The sequence below is a fragment of the Ochotona curzoniae genome, unplaced genomic scaffold (genome assembly GCF_017591425.1).
Source record: "Ochotona curzoniae isolate NIBS_2020 unplaced genomic scaffold, NIBS_Ocur_1.0 contig_2599, whole genome shotgun sequence".
NCBI lineage: Eukaryota > Metazoa > Chordata > Mammalia > Lagomorpha > Ochotonidae > Ochotona > Ochotona curzoniae.
Window position 1 is genome coordinate 11506807 of NW_024465520.1, and position 20057 is coordinate 11526863.

General features: G+C 43.2%; 1 protein-coding gene across 5 annotated transcripts in view; it reads left to right on the forward strand.

Annotated features, from left to right (window-relative positions):
- The window catches only part of KCNAB1 (potassium voltage-gated channel subfamily A member regulatory beta subunit 1), a 370144-nt gene that overhangs the window by 230954 nt on the left and 119133 nt on the right, over nt 1–20057 (forward strand). The window lies entirely within an intron of this gene.

Sequence of the window (20057 nt, forward strand, 5' to 3'; positions counted from 1 at the left end):
TCATTCCAGACACATGAGCAGACAACTGGATTTGGAGCAGAGTAGCTGCACTCAAACTAGTGCTCTGCTCCTGGACATGACTGCCACAAGCCATAGTTTAACCGACTAAGCCACAACACGGGGTCCCAGATGGTCATTTCAGATAAGATCAGAAAATGCAGCTTAACTCCTATAACAATTTTTAAAATCTAACTTTTTTAAATGAATTTGAGTCTTGAAATTTTTCAGAATATCAGATACTTTCAGAAGCTTATCTGTTCTCAAAAGCTATGATTTTTCTGATAGTAATTAGTATGTGAAGTTTTAAATGCTAGAATTCAGGATTTTTTTAATTTTAGTTTTCTTACATAAAATATTGAAAATGTCATCACTTCTTTAGATCTCTAACAAGATTATAGGGCCCTTCTTACTGCCTCTAAGCTTTCAAGAACTAGGTAATTTAAATGACTCAGTCATCATTGTCAATATCAAAAATGTCCAGTCAGATCTAGTGTACTCGTTAGGTAGGTCATTGGTTAAAGTCACCTCACCTCTAAGAAAATCTACCAGTGCTTTCACCAAGTTTAGGTCATGTCCTCTTAATCTCTCCTACAAGTTATCCACTAGTCATAAAACAAATGGGAGACACACCAAAAGAAAGACAAAACCATGAGAACAGGGGCCAGTCGAGTCAACTTTTCATTACTGTCATTAAAATATCCAAGAATGACTTAGAAAGGAAGAAACTTTTCCTTGGTTCACAGTTTGGAGGTTTACAGTCTAAGGTCAAATGACCCCATTTGTTTAAGCATTCTTGAAGTTGGCAAGGTGAGGTAGGAAGCAGAGAAAAAGAAAGCACACACTCTGCTTATATAGCCACTCTGTTGTAAGAACTACGGCGGAAGGGCACATCCCCAGTGAACTGAAGAGCTCTCACTGTGTCTTAGACACCATGGTTAGGTCAAGTCTCTACACTTACTCCACCAATCTACTAACCATTGACATAAGGCTTTGCTACGCTAACATCTCCATGAGTCTGGGGATTAAATTCTGTTCAAACCACCGCTTTTCAAGTCAGTTCTCCATCTTTTACTGACTTTGCAAGGAGCTGAGCTTGATTTTTCTTCAGACAGACAGTATGCTACTTCATAAGCTCCATGAAACCACAGATTCTTAAATTTTAAAAGTTCTGTGTTCCAGAAAGTTGGATGAGGCAAAGAAATATAACCAGTAGTGACTGATGCAAGGCTGAAGTCCAAAGGGTTTCCGGGGAAAAGAAAAACCAAGAAGGGGATGAATGCCTGGGTGTCCTCAAGATTGCCTGAGGCCAAGCTAGGGGAACTGAATGCTATGATCAAATCCCAGGGAGAATGCCCAGTGCTTAAACGAGAGCCAAACCTACAGGTAATAGAAGACAAATAGGTCGGAGGATGGGATGGAGACCAAGACAAGGGACAATGGTACAGGGGATGCCACATGGCTTTCAGCAGTGGTTTGAACAGAATTTAATCCCCAGACTCATGGAGATGTTAACGTAGCAAATCCTGCCTTTCAGTCTTGTATATGGCACTTTCCCACTGTTTTATATATTTTTTAAAGGTTTATTTTTATTGGACAGTCAGATATACAGAGAGGAGAGAGACAGAGAGGAAGATCTTCCATCCGATGATTCACTCCCCAAGTGACTGCAATGGTTGGAACTGAGCCAATCCAAAGCCAGGAATCCGGAGCCTCTTCTGGGTTTCCCACATGGGTGCAAGTTCCCAAAGCTCTGGGCTGTCCTCAACTGCTTTTCCCAGGCCACAAGCAGGGAGCTGGATGGGAAGCAGGACCGCTGGAATTAGAACCAGTGCCCATATGGGATCCCAGCACATCCAAGGTGAGGACTTTAGCAGTTAGGCTACCGTGCTGGGCCCCCACTTTTTATATTTTAAAACACTTTGGATAGCTGCATATATCCCACTGTATAGCTCTATAAATCCTTAACCATTTCACTACTGCTAGGTCACAGTGACTGATTCTCATTTTTACTTTATTTTAAAATTAAAGTACAAAGGAAAATTGCTAGACAGATCTGGACCCACCAATTTAGGAAGGAAATGGAGATTGCTCACCATTAACACAGCACAGACATGTTTCAAAAGTAGGGGCCATCCTGAGACCCTTATGGAGAGTCAGCGTCTTGCATCAGATGACTCTGAACCCTGAGGAAGAGTGCAGGAACAGGCACGTTCTTGGAGATGTGTTCAGGATATGGACCTATTTTTTAATTCAAAGCATTATAGATAAAATGAGCCAGAAGTTTCCTTGGCAAAGAAAAAACATCAAGACTAAATTAAACAATGAGGAAGACTTACTTCATGTCTGTTACTGTGCTTTTAAAAACCTACCCTAAGGCTCTAAATTCAGTTACCATTTGCTAATTTTTTAAAAAAGATTTATCTGTTTATTGGAAAAACAGATTTATAGAGAGAAGGAGATAGAGAGGAAGATCTTCCATCCACTGGTTACTCCTCAAGTGGCCACAATGACCGGAGCTGAGTTGATCTGAAGACAAGAGACAGGAGCTCTTTCCAGGTCTTCCACATGAGCTCAGGGTCCCAAGGCTTTGGGCCATTGCTCCGGTGCTTTCCCAGGCTCAGGCAGGGAGCTGGATGGGAAGTGGAGCAGCCAGGACATGAACTGATACCCATATGGGATCCCAGCGCTTGCAAGGCGAGTATTTAGCCACTGACCGATCGCATCAGGCTCCACCATTTGCTAATTTTAAAAACGCATGAATGTTATTTATGCACACTTTGATTTTTGTAGAGAAGACCTAGCTGACTATGGTCAAAGTGTGACTTAGTGCCTGGGAGAATTTTACTCATTGGTGAAGCTAAAGGGAAGCATCACTGATTACTGATATTGAAACACGGATGTGATAAACAACTCTAGAACCCTGAAAATCTAGCCAGAAGCACAGGAAGTAGAATCTTGTGTCCGGAGTTAACAATATCTTATTTTCTTAAATGTTTCTGAAATAAAATTAGAGAGAAATTGGGATCAGACATCCTGGGAGGTTAAGGAGGGCTGAGAGATGAGACTGCAAATATTTCCAAGGACTCAAGAACCATCAGAGTGACGGTAAAGAGTAGTTTTAGGACTGTAGCTAGGCTAGTCCTACAGCTCCCAGTCTTGTGCTCAGGCGTCCTAGTAATATTCCAACACTGTGTGTCCCAACAATTGACCTTGTGCTGATATTCTCTTCCACCTGTTCCTTGGAAAGTACTAGATGCAGGCTTCAACCAAGACTCCTTCTGTGTGATGTAACTGCAAGTTGCATAATAAGCACTCCATAAGGTCCAACTAATGGAAGTCAAGATAAAATTTCAAATGCTGCTTGAGCAAGTGGCTGGGTAAATAATCCTGCCCAATCGCTTTCTTCCAGTTGAAAACCCACGAGCACGCTCTACTTGATTCTCTTCCTCTGGCCACCTCCACTCTCAGTTCAAATGATCTCCAGTGTCTACTTACTTGCTGGCTTGCAAAACCATGAACAAGCCTGCCAGAATCCAGGGCTTCATATCTGAGCTCTCTGTGCATTAGCCGCTGCCTCTGGCAAGTCTGTCCTTTCACATCAGGGACACCTCATGGTTAAAGAATTTCAAGTCTTCTCACCTTGTACTGTTGGAAATGAAGGCAAATGGAAGAGACTTGGCTGGTCTACTGGAAGTGTTCTGGTAGATTTGTTGCCACTGTCACTCACATGTTTCACAGAAACCTTCCCTTCCACATTATGTTTGGTAAATCTGCCCTGGAAGTGCATGATCTGACACTACAGCAAAGTAGTATAGTGTGGCCACCCTGCAGCCTCTCATGGAGAACCGGGGCTTGTGTGTGCTCTAGGCCCTCCTCAGTTGGCTCAGAGCACTCTCCTGCTGTCTCCTACACATGGACACAAGCCAATGTGGTTGGCTGGGCCAATTACAGCTTCAAGAAAAGAGGACAGTCCAACCCTGTGCGAGCTTTTCTCTCTGCATAACACCTTGGCTACACCAGCTCCTGAAGAGCCTCACCTTGCTATGACCTTGACTGCTTTTACTTCCCTGGGTGAACTACCCTCTCCCCACAGTGAGGAGTCAATTAAAGGAACAAGCAGGTCTGTGTTTCCCAACTGTGCCTGCAATCTGGTGACCACATGCCCCTTGCCCAGTTCCCACATACAGGAAGAATTCCATTTAAAGCAGTGGTCCCCCAAGGGTGGTTCTGGATCTGCAGGATGGCATCCATGCCATCCAAGAACCTGTGATTAAGTCAGGTTTTGAGACCCCCATCCCAGAGCTACTGAATCAGTGTCCTCTGTCTACTAAATCTGCCAGGTGGTACATGCCGAGGTTTGATCATTTGCAGTTCTAAAGTTTGTGAGGTAATACTGATATTGTTAATCTGAATGTCACATGTTGAGAATCCGTTGGGTACATGATTATTCAGAGCCTATGGTTGGTCAACTTTAAGTCAGTGGTCCCATTGTTTCTGTACAAAAAGTTTTATTGAAACACCATCATGTACATACCATCCATGCCTGCTTTCTTGTTATGATGCCAATTTCAACAGTGACACTATGTCTTCCAAAGTGGAACATATCTGCTAAATAAAGGCTGTTGATCCCTGTTCCATATGGACACATCTTCCACAGGACCAACAACACAATACCTGACCAAGCGAAACTGAGGAAAAGACAACAATAATGACATAGTGAGGGAGGAACAAGACATTTGTACATTTTTATTCTATTTAGAAATTAATGAACTCATTCAAAACCTGTCGAAACAGCTCTGCTTGAGATCAGAAGTCTGTGGTGAGAGCTGTTGGCATCAGTGTGCTCTGGCCTACATGAGATCTGAGGTTTAGACCAGCCGCAGAGTTTACAGGTGCACAGGAATGGAGAGGCGGGCATGCTGAGCTGTCAGTTGTGCAGGAAAGAAGCTAGTTTTTAGCAGTTTCATCATTTCTTGACTTTTAAAATAATAATCATATTTTTCAAAGCAATATGTTCATGATTCTTTTTGATCTACATGTCTGCAAAATGGAAAGTTTTATATCCAGGATATGGGCCAATCTACTGATGGTTGTTCATTTGCAGAGTAGAAATGTTACAAGGTTTTAGCCCCGCCAGCTTGCCTGTATGTGTCCAGGTATCCCGGAAGTGGGCAGGCTGCAAGCTTCCTATTCCCAGGACAGTCTGATGCAACTATAGGATACTTTTCCCAAACCTTATCTTACTTACACATGTAACCATTTCCCTACTAGCTTGTTTTCAGCTCAAACAGTGTAACAGTGAGTGAGCAAACAAGAGGGGGCAAGCAAGTGGGGAAGGATCAGCAAGAGCCTCAACTGGATGCCCAGTAACATCCAATCACACACCTCCATCTTGTACGCCGTTCAGTAAAATTGTAACCCTTGATGACCCAGGGGGGAAGACCAGAGGAAATAAAAAGGGACGCGAAGGGCTGTGGGTGCTGCTCACCAGTTGCGAGGCTGTAGCTAAAGCCTTGCTCTTCAGACTCCTTGCCTCAGAGTCCATCCTTGGGTGGGTAGTTTATTTCTCTCACGAGCTGTTTGGATCCTTAAAGGAAAGAAATTGCTGAACTCTTTAAGAACAGTTATGCAAAGAGTTATTCAAATATCCCACCCTGGACCCGGCGCCATTTCTTCTTCCTCACAACTCAGGAAAGTTGCGCCAGTCTAGCCATCCACCAATCAGACGTAACCTGGCATTCCACCTGAGAATCCCATCCCCAATCTCCCAGCCCCTTCCCCAACCCCGCGCACTCACCAATCATCTCTACGCATTAACCTGCAGGCACCAATCCCCTGGGACCTGCCCTCAATCCCTCCCAATTCCCGCCCCCCACACCTTGCAGACAAAAAGGCCCCCAGGTGCAGCTCTCTGTCTCTCTCTTCTTCCAGCGTCCCTTCCCTTCCCCTTTTCCTCCTCACCTCTCCAACAGCTCTCTCTCTTTTCTCTCTTCCCCTTTCGGTCTCCCTTCCCCTTGCTCTTCCCTTCCCCTTCTTCCTCTTTGCCTCTCCACCACCTCCAACCCTGCTCCTGCCCCGCTGGAATAAACCTCCTAAGATAACTCCTTGAGTCTGGTGTTTTCAGCTCGTGGTAAAGAACCAGGTTGTGGGAATTAGCTGTGCGTAATAATATAATATCCTATGAACTAGAACTCCAACCCTTTTTAAATAACTAACAAGTTAAACTCATTTTTTTCTTCACTGACTCTCTCTGCAGTAATGTAGTATGCTTTCCTACACTTTTTAGTTGTTTTCTTTGCCAAAACAAGAAAAATCTGGAAATCATGAAAGGGGAGAACTTCCCAAGGCCAGCTTTCCAGTTTAGTAGGTGTGTGGTTCAGTCTCACCTGCTCACTCAGTGCAAATACACACAGCCTTAAAAACAAGACACTTGCATCCTTTCTTAAGGAAAATAGAGAATAGAAGCAGCCATCTGAGGCAATAAAGGCTGATGGTGAAGATGGCGAAAGAGTACCTAGAGCAGGGAGAAACAGCCTCTGGGAATTGAATGCCAGAAGAAAGGCTTCAGCCCCAACATTCCCTGTTGGATTGCCCCTGGACAAACCACTTAACCTCAGCCACTCAGAACCTGTGTCCTCATTTACAAAATAAAGGTCCTCACATCCAGATCAGAGAGAACTTTATGGTGCAATTATGGTTAGCCTCACTGATTGCCTGACCTATTGGCAAAGCTTTTCCCTTTTAGAAGATTCTTTTGTTTTGTAATTATAGAAAGTTTAGCAAAACTCAGATAAGAGAAGCTCTTTCAAAACAAACGGCAGTACCCTAAGTGAGCTGAAAGAACTGCCCCAGTTCAGGGAAAGTGTCTCCTTTATTACTTCTGCTGCTGGAGCCTCTGTCTCTAACTTGGCTTCCTCCTGGACTTAACGTCCCCCTAAGAATGGGAGCAGAAAGGGCCAGTCAGGGGAGGGACATGAAGGATAATGGTTCTAGCTGAATCATTCTTTCTCCACAGATCCATGACAGTGAATCTGTCCTGGCTGCTCTGCCCTTTCCTGAAGAGTCAGGGGCAGAGAGTAGCGGCACATGGGAAAAGAGAAAGAGCTCCTCGAAGGAAGTGGTTATTAACACCGCAGCCTTGGCAGGTGCACAAATACCCACTCATGACAACATTAAAAAGAAGTTTTGTGATCTCCAGAAATAAAAATGCCTTCGTGACAGGTACTATGTTACGGAGGACTGCACGCTCTGCAGTAGCTGTAAGACATAGATCAATTCGTTTAGAGAAAAGAACCCAAATGTTCATTGTCTCGGAAAGGACTCTGGTGTCAACAGGTACCTCTCTCCCCAGCCACCCTCCGGCCTCTTGCACTGACAGTTCGATCTCTATCCCCTTATTCAAATGCATTCAAATAAGTATTCTGAAATAACTACCAGCATGAGACAGCCCATACAAAGCAATACAATATAGAGCTACTAACAGAAGGATTCACAGTCTGCTTCGGACTCTAAGAAAAATCCCAGTGAAAGTACTTACATAGATAGCACCAAGTTTCCAGGAGGAGGTGGTTGAGAGGTCCTATTATAGTTTGAGATCTAAAGAAGCACAAGTTTAATAAATTAAAGGAAAGGAGGTATGCTCATTCCAGAGAGGAAACAGCCACTCCAAGGAAGAAGCAGGGCCACCCTGACAGGTCACATGGCACACCCGTGCAGCAGGTAACCCCCGTGCCTGTGGGGCCACCCTGAGAGGTCACATGGGTAACCCCTGTGCCTGCGGGAAAATGTTGCTTCCACTAGCAGGCAGTTGGCTCAGTTGCTTAATCTTTGAAACTTCAGTTGCCTTTTCATAAAATAGAAATAATGACAGTTTAATTAAATGAATTCTACCTGTAAAATATACAAAACAACATTTGGTACACTAAAAGTACTCAGTAAATACTAATGTTAATTTTTGGCACCTTTGATATGAGAAAGGGACAGGAAACCCAGCTTTTGTCCTCATCTATTTTAGCTGGCCATCTAAACAATAAAAATAAGACACTATTGAGAATACCCATGATAGGGAAAAACGCTGGAGGGCCACTGCAGGGGAAGGCTCCAGAACAGGCTCACACAGGCCGAGTGGGGGGCCTTGAGTGTGGGCTGCCAAGGAGACCGCTGCAAGAAAAAGAAATTTCTCTGATGGGTAGGAAGATGCTACCCTACAGGTCTCTTGAGTTTTTACCCCTGAGGTACACCCTGTTCCTCTGAGAGACTGCCGTTCACCAGTTCATGCCCATACCAACACCTTTCCTGCCCTTGCTGTGTTGTTGGCATTAACCCCTGCCCAGGTAGCTAATGAAAACTAATCCTTCTGCACTATCCTACTGCTGCAGGCCATTCTACCCACCACACTGTACTCCTCAGCATTCCATTTCCTCCTGCCCTGCACGTTGTCATTCCTACTTCAAGTTACAGTTCCTGTCCAATCAACCTGTGTGGCAACCGTTCGGCCTCTTGCAAGGCGAAGGTGATCCCTTCTCTTCTGGTAGACACCCAGTCTATTCCTGATAAATGTTTATGAGGCAAGAAGTAACATCCCTCATGTGACAGAATAAGTGATGAGCTGTTTTCCTTCTCTCTGTTCCCTCTTTCTAGGGAGGGTTGAAGTTAAGTTGTTCAAAATAAAAGAGCTAGATCTTGGTAAGGAATCTGTGACTCATCTATTCATCGGCACAAACTGGACTCTGTCTTAAATTGCCAAGCTGAAAATGGTTACCACAGCAGCATGAGGAAAAGATCCTAAAGATAAAAGGCTTTTTTTTTTTTCCATTTTTTCTTCATTTCTGACAATTTTCACAGTTAATTAGGGCACAAAGGTTCAAGGGCGGGCCTGGTGCGATAACGTAAGGGCTAAAGTCCTCACCTTGAATGTGCCAGGATCCCATATGGGCACCAGTTCTAATCCTGGATGCTCCACTTCCCATCCAGCTCCCTGCTTGTGGTCTGAGAAAGCAGTCGAGAATGGCCCAAAGCCTTGAGACCCTGCACCCATGTGGGAGACCTGGAGGAAGTTCCTGGTTCCTGGCTTCGGATCTATGTAGTACCGGCCATTGCAGTCACTTGGGGAGTGAATCATCAGATGGAAGATCTTCCTCTCTGTCTCTTCTCCTCTCTGTATATCTGCCTTTCCAATAAAAATAAATAAATCAGTCTTTAAAAAAAAAAAGGTTCAAGGGCTACAGGAAAGTGTGTAAGACTATTATTTCCACATTTTATTTCTGTATCAGGGGTAAAGGGGAAGATAAAGGGAGAAGCCCTTCCCAGTCTCCCACCCATCCCAGGTCCCTGATGTGGGGCATGCCCCGAGGGTCTTGCTCAAGTGGTTTTGGTAGTTCAACAGTTATGAATTGCTGCCATTTCAAGCACAATGAGGTTGCTGCATAATACACTGGTTGACACAGTCCATCTTAGAGTCTCTGTTTGCCCAGAGTTTCACTGCCAACACATGGCTGGGGTAGTTGATTGATTTGTTCTGTCCTTCCTCTGTTGTGGTACCAGGTATCCTCTGCAGGTTCCTGTGGTCTGCCATATCCTCCATGTGCACCTGGTCATGTTCTCTACTGCTCCGTCTGAGCCTCTGAGGAGGCTCGGCTCTGGCACTTGCACTCCATGGCAGACCATGGAACCTGTACTTCTCTCCATGGTTAGGGTTCTTAGTCCAGCAGTTTGATTGGGGAGACCCCAAAAGAAACTTTGGCTGAGGTGATCCCAGACCAGATTCTTGTGTGTACTTGCAAGTACAGGGCCTGGTACAGTCCATCACCCTAATCAGCTGGTGGTTGCAATTGCTGGATTGGTTCTATTTCCAGCCCTGTCTTCCATGTGAACCAATGAGTGTTGCAGTCCAGCCTGGTTCTGCCCAGCACACTCTCAGCCTTCACATAAACCAGTGGGAGCTGCAGCCTAGTCGGAGCGACCCACGATAACCCACACTAGGCCCGCCCCCTACCCTGGTTCCCATGCTTACCAGTATGTGCAGCAGACTAGTCCAGTCTGACCCACATCCTGATCAGCTCTCATATATGTCAATAAGCATTTAAGCCTAGTTCAACCTAACCAGCTCCACTATCCAGCCCTCACACATGCTGGTGGGTGCCCCTCTGTCTAGCCACCCCTGCCCCTGTCCTGGTTTTCGTGCTCTCCCGTGGGAGTGGCAACCCAAGAGGGAGATGCCCACTATTTCCCTTCTAGGCCACTCCCACTCCCAGATTATGCTCTCTGCTGGTGGCTCTGGAGTTTAACTTGACAGTTTAGCCTCCAGTGCCAGCCTCTGCCAGCAGATGCTGTGGCAAAGCCCAACCAACCCTCACCCACTCTAATTTTTGCTTGCACCAGTCTGAACAGTCAGTCCAATGTGGCCCCTCCCCACTCCAGCTCACACAAGGCCCACAGGTGTTGTAGCCCTGCCTGGTTTGGTCTGCCCCCGTCCTAACTCACACTCTCCAGTGAGAGTGGTTATCCAGCCGGGGAGCCCACATTCTCCCTGCTGGTAAAGGGTCTTTTTATTTTTAATGCCTTTTCTTTGCCAACTGAGCAAAGTCTCATGGTTTAGGAAGTGAGCACACACTGAAGAAATAGAGGACTCTGGGTTGACTCCATTCTCCATTTCTTCCCTACAAAATCAGCTAATTTCTGCAGGGTTAATTAGGCACCCACAGAACAGCAATGCTACTTACCCTGCCTATCTTTAATGAAAATAAGTGCAGCGAGTTCAGTTCTCAACAAAAACATGTTATTTTACAAAGACAGAATTTGGCTTATTCTGGGGCAGAAAAATCTGGAAAAACACATTCTATTTTTATTAGCTTCACCATCTCTCCTAGAATCTTCTAGAATTGGAGTTCAGCAGTCTCGGGGAGCTGGAATAAGACAAATGTTGATTCTGCCATGTTCTAAATATGGGCCCACAGGAGTGAAGTCTATTTTCAAAGGTGGGGACCAGAAGTGGCGGGGGCGGTTGGGTTAAGATAGGAACAGACAGCACGGGAGGTGTTTCAGGAGGAGTCACCAGGCAATGTTGACTTCTTCCTCAGCTGTCTCAAGCAAGGAGACAGCTGCCTTCACAACCATTTGTCAACTTCCCACCTTAGCTGAACATGGGGAAGACAAGCCCTGTGGGGTTGAATAAGAGAAAAAAAAAAAAAACAGGATTTGAGGCCAAATTACATGAAGGAGTTTAGGCAGTTGCTTCATGTAGATGGACTTAAGCTACTCAGCCTGCATAAGCACTGTGGCTGCACTAACCCTCATAGCTACCAATTAATTTTCAGTCTCTGCTTATTTTTTGTTTACCAGCTTTATTTTGCTCAAGACCAAGAAACAGTACAGCAGGAGTTCCTGCTTCAGTGTTCAGTGACACTCAGAAATGGCCTGGGAAATAAATGAATGTAATAATTATGCATCAGTCATCTGGTGTGACTGAAAGTAGCTCACTGCAAACATGGAAATATTCTTAAATGACCAAAAGCAGTGATTTGCAAGCTATTTTAAATGCAAGTTCTCATTAGCATTGTACCATTCTGCTTCCTAACACATTCAGCTACGGAGAAGAGCTTCCCTAAATCAATTTTTTTAAGCCCTTTTGTTCAAAAACTGTTGAACAAATGGACTTGAACAAGACTGCTGTGATCTTTCCTCGCTCATACAAATGCTTGTCATACGTGGTGCCATTCTCATTTGTCAAGATAAACACCGTGTTCTTCTCTTTGTGTACTTAATCAATGAATTCCCAGCCACATTGTAACTTGCAGTCATGGAGACCATCAGTTCCAAGGCACTGTTTTCAAAAGTAAACCGATGTGAGGATTCGTCTCAGTTGCTTTCCTCCTGGTGTAACAATGGAGTTTGGATTGACAGTAAACATCCCCAATGCAGAATGCTTCATGCTGGGAACCATGCTCTGCTCACCTTGACTTGTGCATTCTGAGCATGGTGTGCAGAACATCTAATGTCCAGGCTTGCAGGGTCACATCCTCAAGTCCTCAGGGTTCGGTCCTCAGTGTTCAAGGCTAATATGCCCCCCTCCTTCCTGCCTTATGCCAGGTGTGGAGCTTCTAAGGGATAATCAAACAAACTAAATTATTATCACCATGAAGAAGTTCAGAGACAAAGTACCCATGAGAGATGATGGGAGGCTGGGTAACTCAGTGACCCAGAGGTTTCCTATTAAATTATCTGGCTGTGTAAACATCGTTTTAGGCTTTCAAAAATCAAAGAACATTGCTATTTGAACAGGACTTCTCTGCTTTCCTTCTCTGAATTTTGCCTGTAATCATCCTAATGGATTGGCTGGCCTGGATGATTTTCCATGCATAGCTAGAATGAATCTTGTCATTGACAGACTGGTGGAGCTAAGACATATAAACCTGTTTCAACAATAGGCCATGCAAATTCCCAAAGAAAATATAAATCAGGTTTTGGTTAAATTTTAATCTCCGCCCCCCTTCCAAAAAAAATCATAGCTTTCGCTTTCAATCCAAAATGAGGCAGATATTTTTCACCAAATGCTACTTAGATGTGGCCTTATTTACCCTTCACAACACATCAGTATCAACCAACCAGATACATTTTTTCAATATGTCAAGTAATTACTCCCTGCTGCCCATGACTCCAGCACCTCCCACTGACTATAGGACCCCAAGTACATGATAGAAGGTTGAATCTTTCTGGCAAATCAACAGTTTAGCAGAGCACACCTCTACTGTCTTGGGTTTCTCAGGTTAGCCTTAGCTGCCCACATGTGTATATCTGACAGAAATATGCATTTCATCGTTCCCAGGGACAATTAATTATTCTAAAACTGGGGTGGACAGCACACGTGTAATCACTCAGCGATTTATGCAAGTGACACTGGGGCTGAGAAGCCTGAGTTTCACGGGAATTCTATTTCAGGGTCTCTGGCAGTTGCAGACCCACTTTCTTCAACTCAGATGCATTTCCTCTTAATTAGGACAGGCGATGTAATGACACAATCAACACATATGGTAGGAATTATAAAACATTTGGATGGCTTGGCTGCCGGCTCCTGATCTGGTGATATTTACTAGAATATATTGATGTGTACATGGGGTGTAGTAATCACCACTGTGCCTTAAGGCGAGAGAAGCAACAGATGCCAGCAATCAAATACAACACTGGGTGATCAGAAATGAAGTGTGACTCTCTGCTCTCTTTTGTGCTTTAAGAAGCAGAGAGAGAAAGAAAAAAAGAGAGAGAGAAAAGAAAATAGAAAGGATAAGAAAGAGAGAGAGAGCTCTCCAAATATTCATCATGATTCTTGCCTGGGGCTAAAGCCAGGAGCCTAGAGTGCAATCCAGATCTCCCACAAGGGTGACTGGAGCCTTTACCACTGCCTTCCCAGCTCTGCATTGGCAGGAGAAGCTGGGGTCAGGCACTGGAGCCAGCAGCCAAATCCAGGCACCCTGATGTAGAACATGGATATCTTAAACGGTGTTTTAACCGCCAGGCTAAATGCCCACTTAGAGGCATTCCTTTCATAAGGAATTTCAGAGGTGCATGACATCACAGAATCAGGCAGATGTGGGTAGAATTCTCACATTCACACTCAACTAGTTTAAAAAATCTTGGATCAGTTCCCCAATCTCTCTCTGACACAATGTTCTGCTTTAGAAAATGGGGAAGATCCCTTTCATTTGGATCTCCCACATGGGATGGAAGATGCCCAGATCCTTTCTCACAGGATCTAATGTCATTGGAACAACATCCGGGAGCCCTGAGCGGACCTCAGAAACAGAACAGTAAACTCCCTTCAGGACTTAGGAGGGTAGCTTTCTCTGGTCCTTACTTAGTTTCAACTTTGGATCCCCACCCTATCTTGCAATGACCATCAGGGTCGCTCTGGAGCACCGCCCCCCAACCACCCGCTAAAAAATTAGATTAGATAAACTGAGACCAATAAGGAAAGCTTAGAACCAGGCAGGAAAGGGTCAGCTTGGACTCCCACATACCTTACTAGGTAGGACACAAAGATTAGTTACTCCTCACTAAGGTGTTGAAGATTTCTCTGCACACCCCTCGTAAAACTGTTCTGCACCTCAACTGTTGATATATGCCTTGTTAGAGTTATAAGCCAGTTTGAACTATCCCAAAATTTGCCAAGTTCAGTAAAAAATTATGCTTCAATACTATAAACTGCTAAATATAAAAATGAAAATAGACACGAGACAGCTGAATAGTACCCTATAGCCATTTTAAGGTGTATAGCAGTCAGTTCTGTGTAGAAACTAAAATTGAAATGTCAATGAAGTATTCACAGGATGTGGTTAAGAACTTGTATCTTGTAACATATTGGTCACTCAAAACCATGTCAATTAACTCCATAATGTTGTAAATTGTTGTTGATGTTATGTTATGGCTTTTCATTGGAGGGGATGATATTCTGCCAGCTCTGCTTTCAGACCAGAGATGGTCTCGCCAAGAAACTGTTGAGTTTATCTGGACAATAAGATGCTGGACTCTATGCATGGTACATGCTCGCAATGAAGGAATCATGACTGGATTTGAACTGTACTACTGCAACAAGGTGGAGGAATCCACCATGGGGAGAGGGCATGGGGAGGGGTTGGGGGGATCCCAGAGCCTATGAAACGATGTCATAAAATGAAATGAAATTAAAACAAAAAAACTGGGTGTCGAAACCCAGCACTGTGAAAAAAGGAAAGAAAGAAAATGGGGGAGATACCAACTCACAGTTGTTCTTTATCAGGAATAAATAAGGTAATAACTTTACCCAAATTCCTGGTAGAGAGAACATTACTCTCAGCATCCAGGTACCTACCATGCAGATTTAAATTGGCTCTGCAAACATCTGAACTGTCTGTATGTTTACTTTAAAAACAATAACCAGAAAACAGATCTCAGGCACAGCTTATGTGAGAAGTTCAACTGCCTTTTTGAAGAAATGGAGTTTCTCTTACACAGTCTAACAATGTGCCAGCCTCCTGCGGAACTTAAAGTCTTGGCTCTTGACGGCTGTTTAGAAGGTTCCTATGTTTGCTTCCTGCTTCCCTTCACAGAAACAACGGAAACTCCTTTATACTGGGGATTGATTCTCCCACCCACCATCAGACAAGCCCCTCACCCCCAGGGCCCAGCCCTGCACAGAATGAAACAGCATTTTCTTTGTTCTGTGTCCTATACTTTCTTTATCCTACCTGTCTCTTCTGGTCTCAGAATCAAAACCACACAGTGTGTATGTGTGTGTGTGTGTGTGTGTGTGTGTGTGTGTATGTGTGTGTGTGTGTGTACCTGGAGAACAAAACACAACAAATGAGAGTGTTTGTTTATGTATATACTGCATGTCATTTCAGCTCCCTAATTAGAACGTAAGTGCTTTGTGTGCACTACAGTAGATATTTCCAAACTATTTTTATGTACATGACTTAGGAAAAACAGACACCACTAATGTACAAATGTTTATTTTAAAAATATAGGCAGGTATTAGCGTACTCATACTATGGTAATTATAAAATCCACAAAGAAATAGATCTTTTCCATGAGATTAAAATGCACATTGAGTATGTCAAATATTTTCTTCTCATGACACTGTGGGCTGTCTAGTGGGCCATGGCCATCCTTTCTCAGGCCTGTTGTCCACTAGCATTGAATAACAGGCCCGTGTGTCAGGGCTGAGTGGTCACACCCATCACCCAGACCCCAAATGCCATTTCTCCTTCGCTTTTTCCTTCCTGTCAGTCTCCTGCCCCCTCCCCACCTCTCCCTCTTGAATGCCTCCCTACTGCATTCACATCAACCCTGAAGGTGTCTAGGGGAACATTTGGGTAGCTGACTTCTTACTTAGCTAACATTCATGCTGCCATCTTATGGGTGTCTTCCCTGCAATGACCATGGTTGTGAATATCTAGGAATCAAGGCTAACCTGTAACTCATTCTTCATTTGATTCCCAAATGTCAGCTTTCCATTTGCTTCAGCACTTCTTGGGGAGGAAAGTTTCCTGGGTTGGTCTCCCTCCATTTGCCACATATGTGACAATGCTTTCAGAGTTTGTAAAATCATGCCAGCTGCAATGACAATAGCACTGCAAGCCCAGGTCCCTCAGAGACCCCGTGTCAAGTGAAGGCAGCTGCTCTAGTGTAGACACTCATACTTTACTTCTCAGATGACTGGAATTGCTTCCTAGGTGATCTCCCTCCCTCCCATCACAGCCTCCTCCAATCCATCCTCCACACAGCTGTCAGTATCTTTCAGACATGCAAATTGAAAAACATATTATCCTTGACTAAATATTCTGATAGTTCTACATCACCCACAAGTTATATTTCAAATTAAACACCACAACCAAGCCCTTGTCACCTTCATCCAGATTCATCTTTCTTGGTCTATTTCAAGATTAGCCCCGCTATGACCCACTATAAGGTAGGTTTTGTTTAGATGTGGCTCTCTGTGTAAACACGTTTCTCTGTTGGGAAATCGCCCCCCACCTCTTCACTTTGGAACATGTTCTCTCCTTAAGTCTGGACCTTTATCTTTCTTTCCTGGGAAGCTGCTTTCAACTACTGCCAACATGAGTTTCTCCTCTCTGTTCCCATCCCACTTCTTGCTTAGTTCTATTACATCCTACCATGATTTAGAATGATTCTATTCTTTTCTAACTTATATTCCTCCACGCTTCCAGAACCTACCACAGTTATCCCCAAGAGCTACCAGATAAATGTACATGTATCTTATTTATAGGTTACCAGTACTCATGTCTGGACATAAACAATCTCAGGCTCTCTAAAAACAACTTTAATGGAATTACAGGGAGTCTGGGTGGAAAAAAGAGGAGAGGAGGGTAAATATGAAAAGGAGAAAGAAAAAGATTATAATCTGAGGCAAAATATAGGCAAAACTATAATTCTTATACTAACCTTCAATGCTGTCTTCTTTGCCAAGTTGGCTCCTTTAATCCATAGCAAAATTACCATGTCTGAATCTAGTCCCTTTGCCATGAAACTCACTTTCCCTCAGCTAATGGTTAGCCATACCCAAGCTCTGCCCATCCAGCGAAATCTCAATTTTTGCAGAATGGCAACAAAGGCATCCAGTCAGTTCTTTCAAAGTACTCAATACAAAATGAGTCAAGTTAAGTGTAAAGATCTTCCCAGAGCAGGTTCCTCTCTACATTTGTAAAGGAATAGCTGCTTGGCAAGACACTATTAAAAGAGCAAAATCTCCCCCAAAGACTTTTAACTCTGTTTTTTATTGTTAGAAACATATTTGAGAAAGCAAATTGCGGTTTGACTTTAAAAAAAGAAAAAGAAAGAGTGTTCTGAGTGGGAATATGCTAAGAAATGTAATAATCATAGTGTTTCATAATCCCTTGAGAATAGAATTAAGTACCACTAGAATATCTGTAACTATAGAACTGGTATATTTACAAGTTAGTCTAAATTCACTTTGAGACAAGAACTAGATCAATTCCCAATCTTTATACAGGATCTCTTTATAAGCATACACTATTGTTTGGTCATTATTTTTATTGCAAATATTTATTTCAGAGAATTTTTATGTAACTAACATCACATGGTCCAGAGTTAAATACACAGGTTCTAAATAATTGAATCTACATTCATCAAATGCTTGCTATTTTAATAATAGATCTAGACTATATTTTCCCTCCTTTTACATATCAGCTGAGGCAATGATATATATTTATTCTCAAGATGTTTTGCAGGCATGGGACATGAGGATTTTCTTAACCAAGTAAGATCAATAGCAACTCTAATCTGTTATCTTGCCTCTGGCAGTAACCTATGTTAAAAGGAAAGCTAAATCCTTGTAATATTTGAAAGCAGCTTGTAATGTGAGACCACAGGGAGATAATCATTGCTTGAAACTCAGCAATGAACAAAGTTGAGTCCCAACATAGTTTTGTTAGCTCTCTGCCTGTAACAGCAGCTATAAATGAATATTATTTCAGAAAGCATTTTAATGTTTCTATAGCATCATACTGCAATGCTCTAGAGATTTGTTGTGTGATTTTTATCTTTTGAAGTTAAAATCTACCTTCAACAAACATTTGTTGAAGATTTGTTCTGCCACTGGCCCTCTGGATGCTAAGTGTGCACAGAGTCTTACTTGCCTTAGATATGGGAGAAAAGTCCTATTTGTTTCCTGATCATTGATCTTGTTTTTCTCATTAGTCTCGATTCTTCCAGATGGCAGGTAAAGAGGCACTGAAAATATCCCACTCAAAGATAATTCTGTCCTGACTTAAAGACTCAAGCTCTCTTTCAGGAATCTCTCTTTCTTCCTTTCTTCCCAAAAGGAAAGAGAAAATGTGTAGACAACTTCCATACTGTTGAGGAGAGCCGGGGTGCCATGCTTTGCTTCGCTGCTGGCCAGGTCCTGTCATTGCAAGTATCCGGCCCTAGGCTTGTAATTCTCCAGGCCTGTTGGAACCCAGGAGTACACAGTTGGAAATTCCCACAGACTGTCTGATTACTCATCTCTCCTCATATTCAACGCAGCTTGAATGATGGTGCTAGGCAGCTGATGGGGAATTCGGAAGCAGCAAGTACAGATAGTTACTTCTAACTTCTTTTTCTCTCTTTTCTCTCCATGCAGAAGGAGATTGGGTTGATTGCTCTGTCTTCTTGTAGAGTGGTTACTGTTTTCTTAGCATTTAGACACATTGTTAACCGAAGGAAATCGGTATACCTATCCTGGTCTGCATATACATGTAAAAGTCAGGAATGAGTTAATACGAATCAGACTACTCCTTGTTCTTGAAATCACAGGGAAAATGCTTAACTCCTGAGCACTATTCTCTAGTTAAAAGAGCCATTTCCTGACTTCGTTGAGAAAAATTTCCTTCATTTATCTTTCTATCTCTCCATCCATTCCTTCATTTATATCATTATCCCAGTCAAGGAAAACAAGGCATTGGTCAAAAAACGTAGCCACACATGAAACCTATTAGCACAAATGATGCGGTGTTCTGCAGTCCACAAGCTGACTCTATGATTTCTAGTAACTGTGACCAGGGCTCTGATGTGGTAAATTATGCCTCTGCCTGCAGTGCTGGCATCTCTTACAGGTGCTGTGTTACTCCACTTCCGACCCAGCTCCCTGCTAATGTGCCTGGGAAAGCAGCAATGATGGCCCAAGTCCTTGGGTCATTATACCCATGTGGGATACTCAGAAGCAACTGCAGGGTCCTGGCTATTGATCAGCTAAGCTCCAGCCATTGCAGTCATCTGGGGAGTGAACCAGCAGATGAAAGCTCTCTCTGACTTGCTCTCTCTCTCTCTCTTTCCGTTGCATATGTGTGTGTGTGTGTGTATGTCTGTCTGCCTGTCTCTCTTCTCTATAAATATCTGCCATTCAAATAAATAAGTAAATCTTAAATATATATATATATATTTATATATATACATATATTTCTATCTTCAGGAGCAATTTTATGTTTCTCTGCAATTTCTTGTTGCTCAAAACATGTTGTTAAATATTAAGAGGCACCCATTTTACAGAAGTAAAAATGGAGACTTAAAAATAGTTAATATCCCCATTATCAGGTGACTAGAGGATTTATCCTAAGAGTCCTTTCTCTGCATCACTGTGTTCACATTGTTTCAAATCCTTGGAACATTTATTCCTTCTTGATACTAAGATTTCACAGTAACTTCACCTTACGGGTTCAATAGTGAGGATTCTTTGGACTCTGATAGACAAAAAAAAAACCCTGTATTTTGACAGTAAAATGTGTCCACTGCACCTGTACTTCTCCTTAAATCACGATGTGATAGCATAATTGTTCCTCCAACCACACTTTGTAGGACCACTTTGAGGGCAGTGGCTTGGTCTATCTCTTGTCAATCCTTACACAGGCAGATGATTAACAAATGCATTTTAAATAAATCAGTGTAAAAAAACACATCCCATGGAACTCTTCACAAAACAATTGCAGATAAAACGTGATACTTTATTCTTCCTTTCCAATCTTTCTCCTCAATCCTTTCCCCTCTCGCCCTCCCCCAGCTTTACTTAC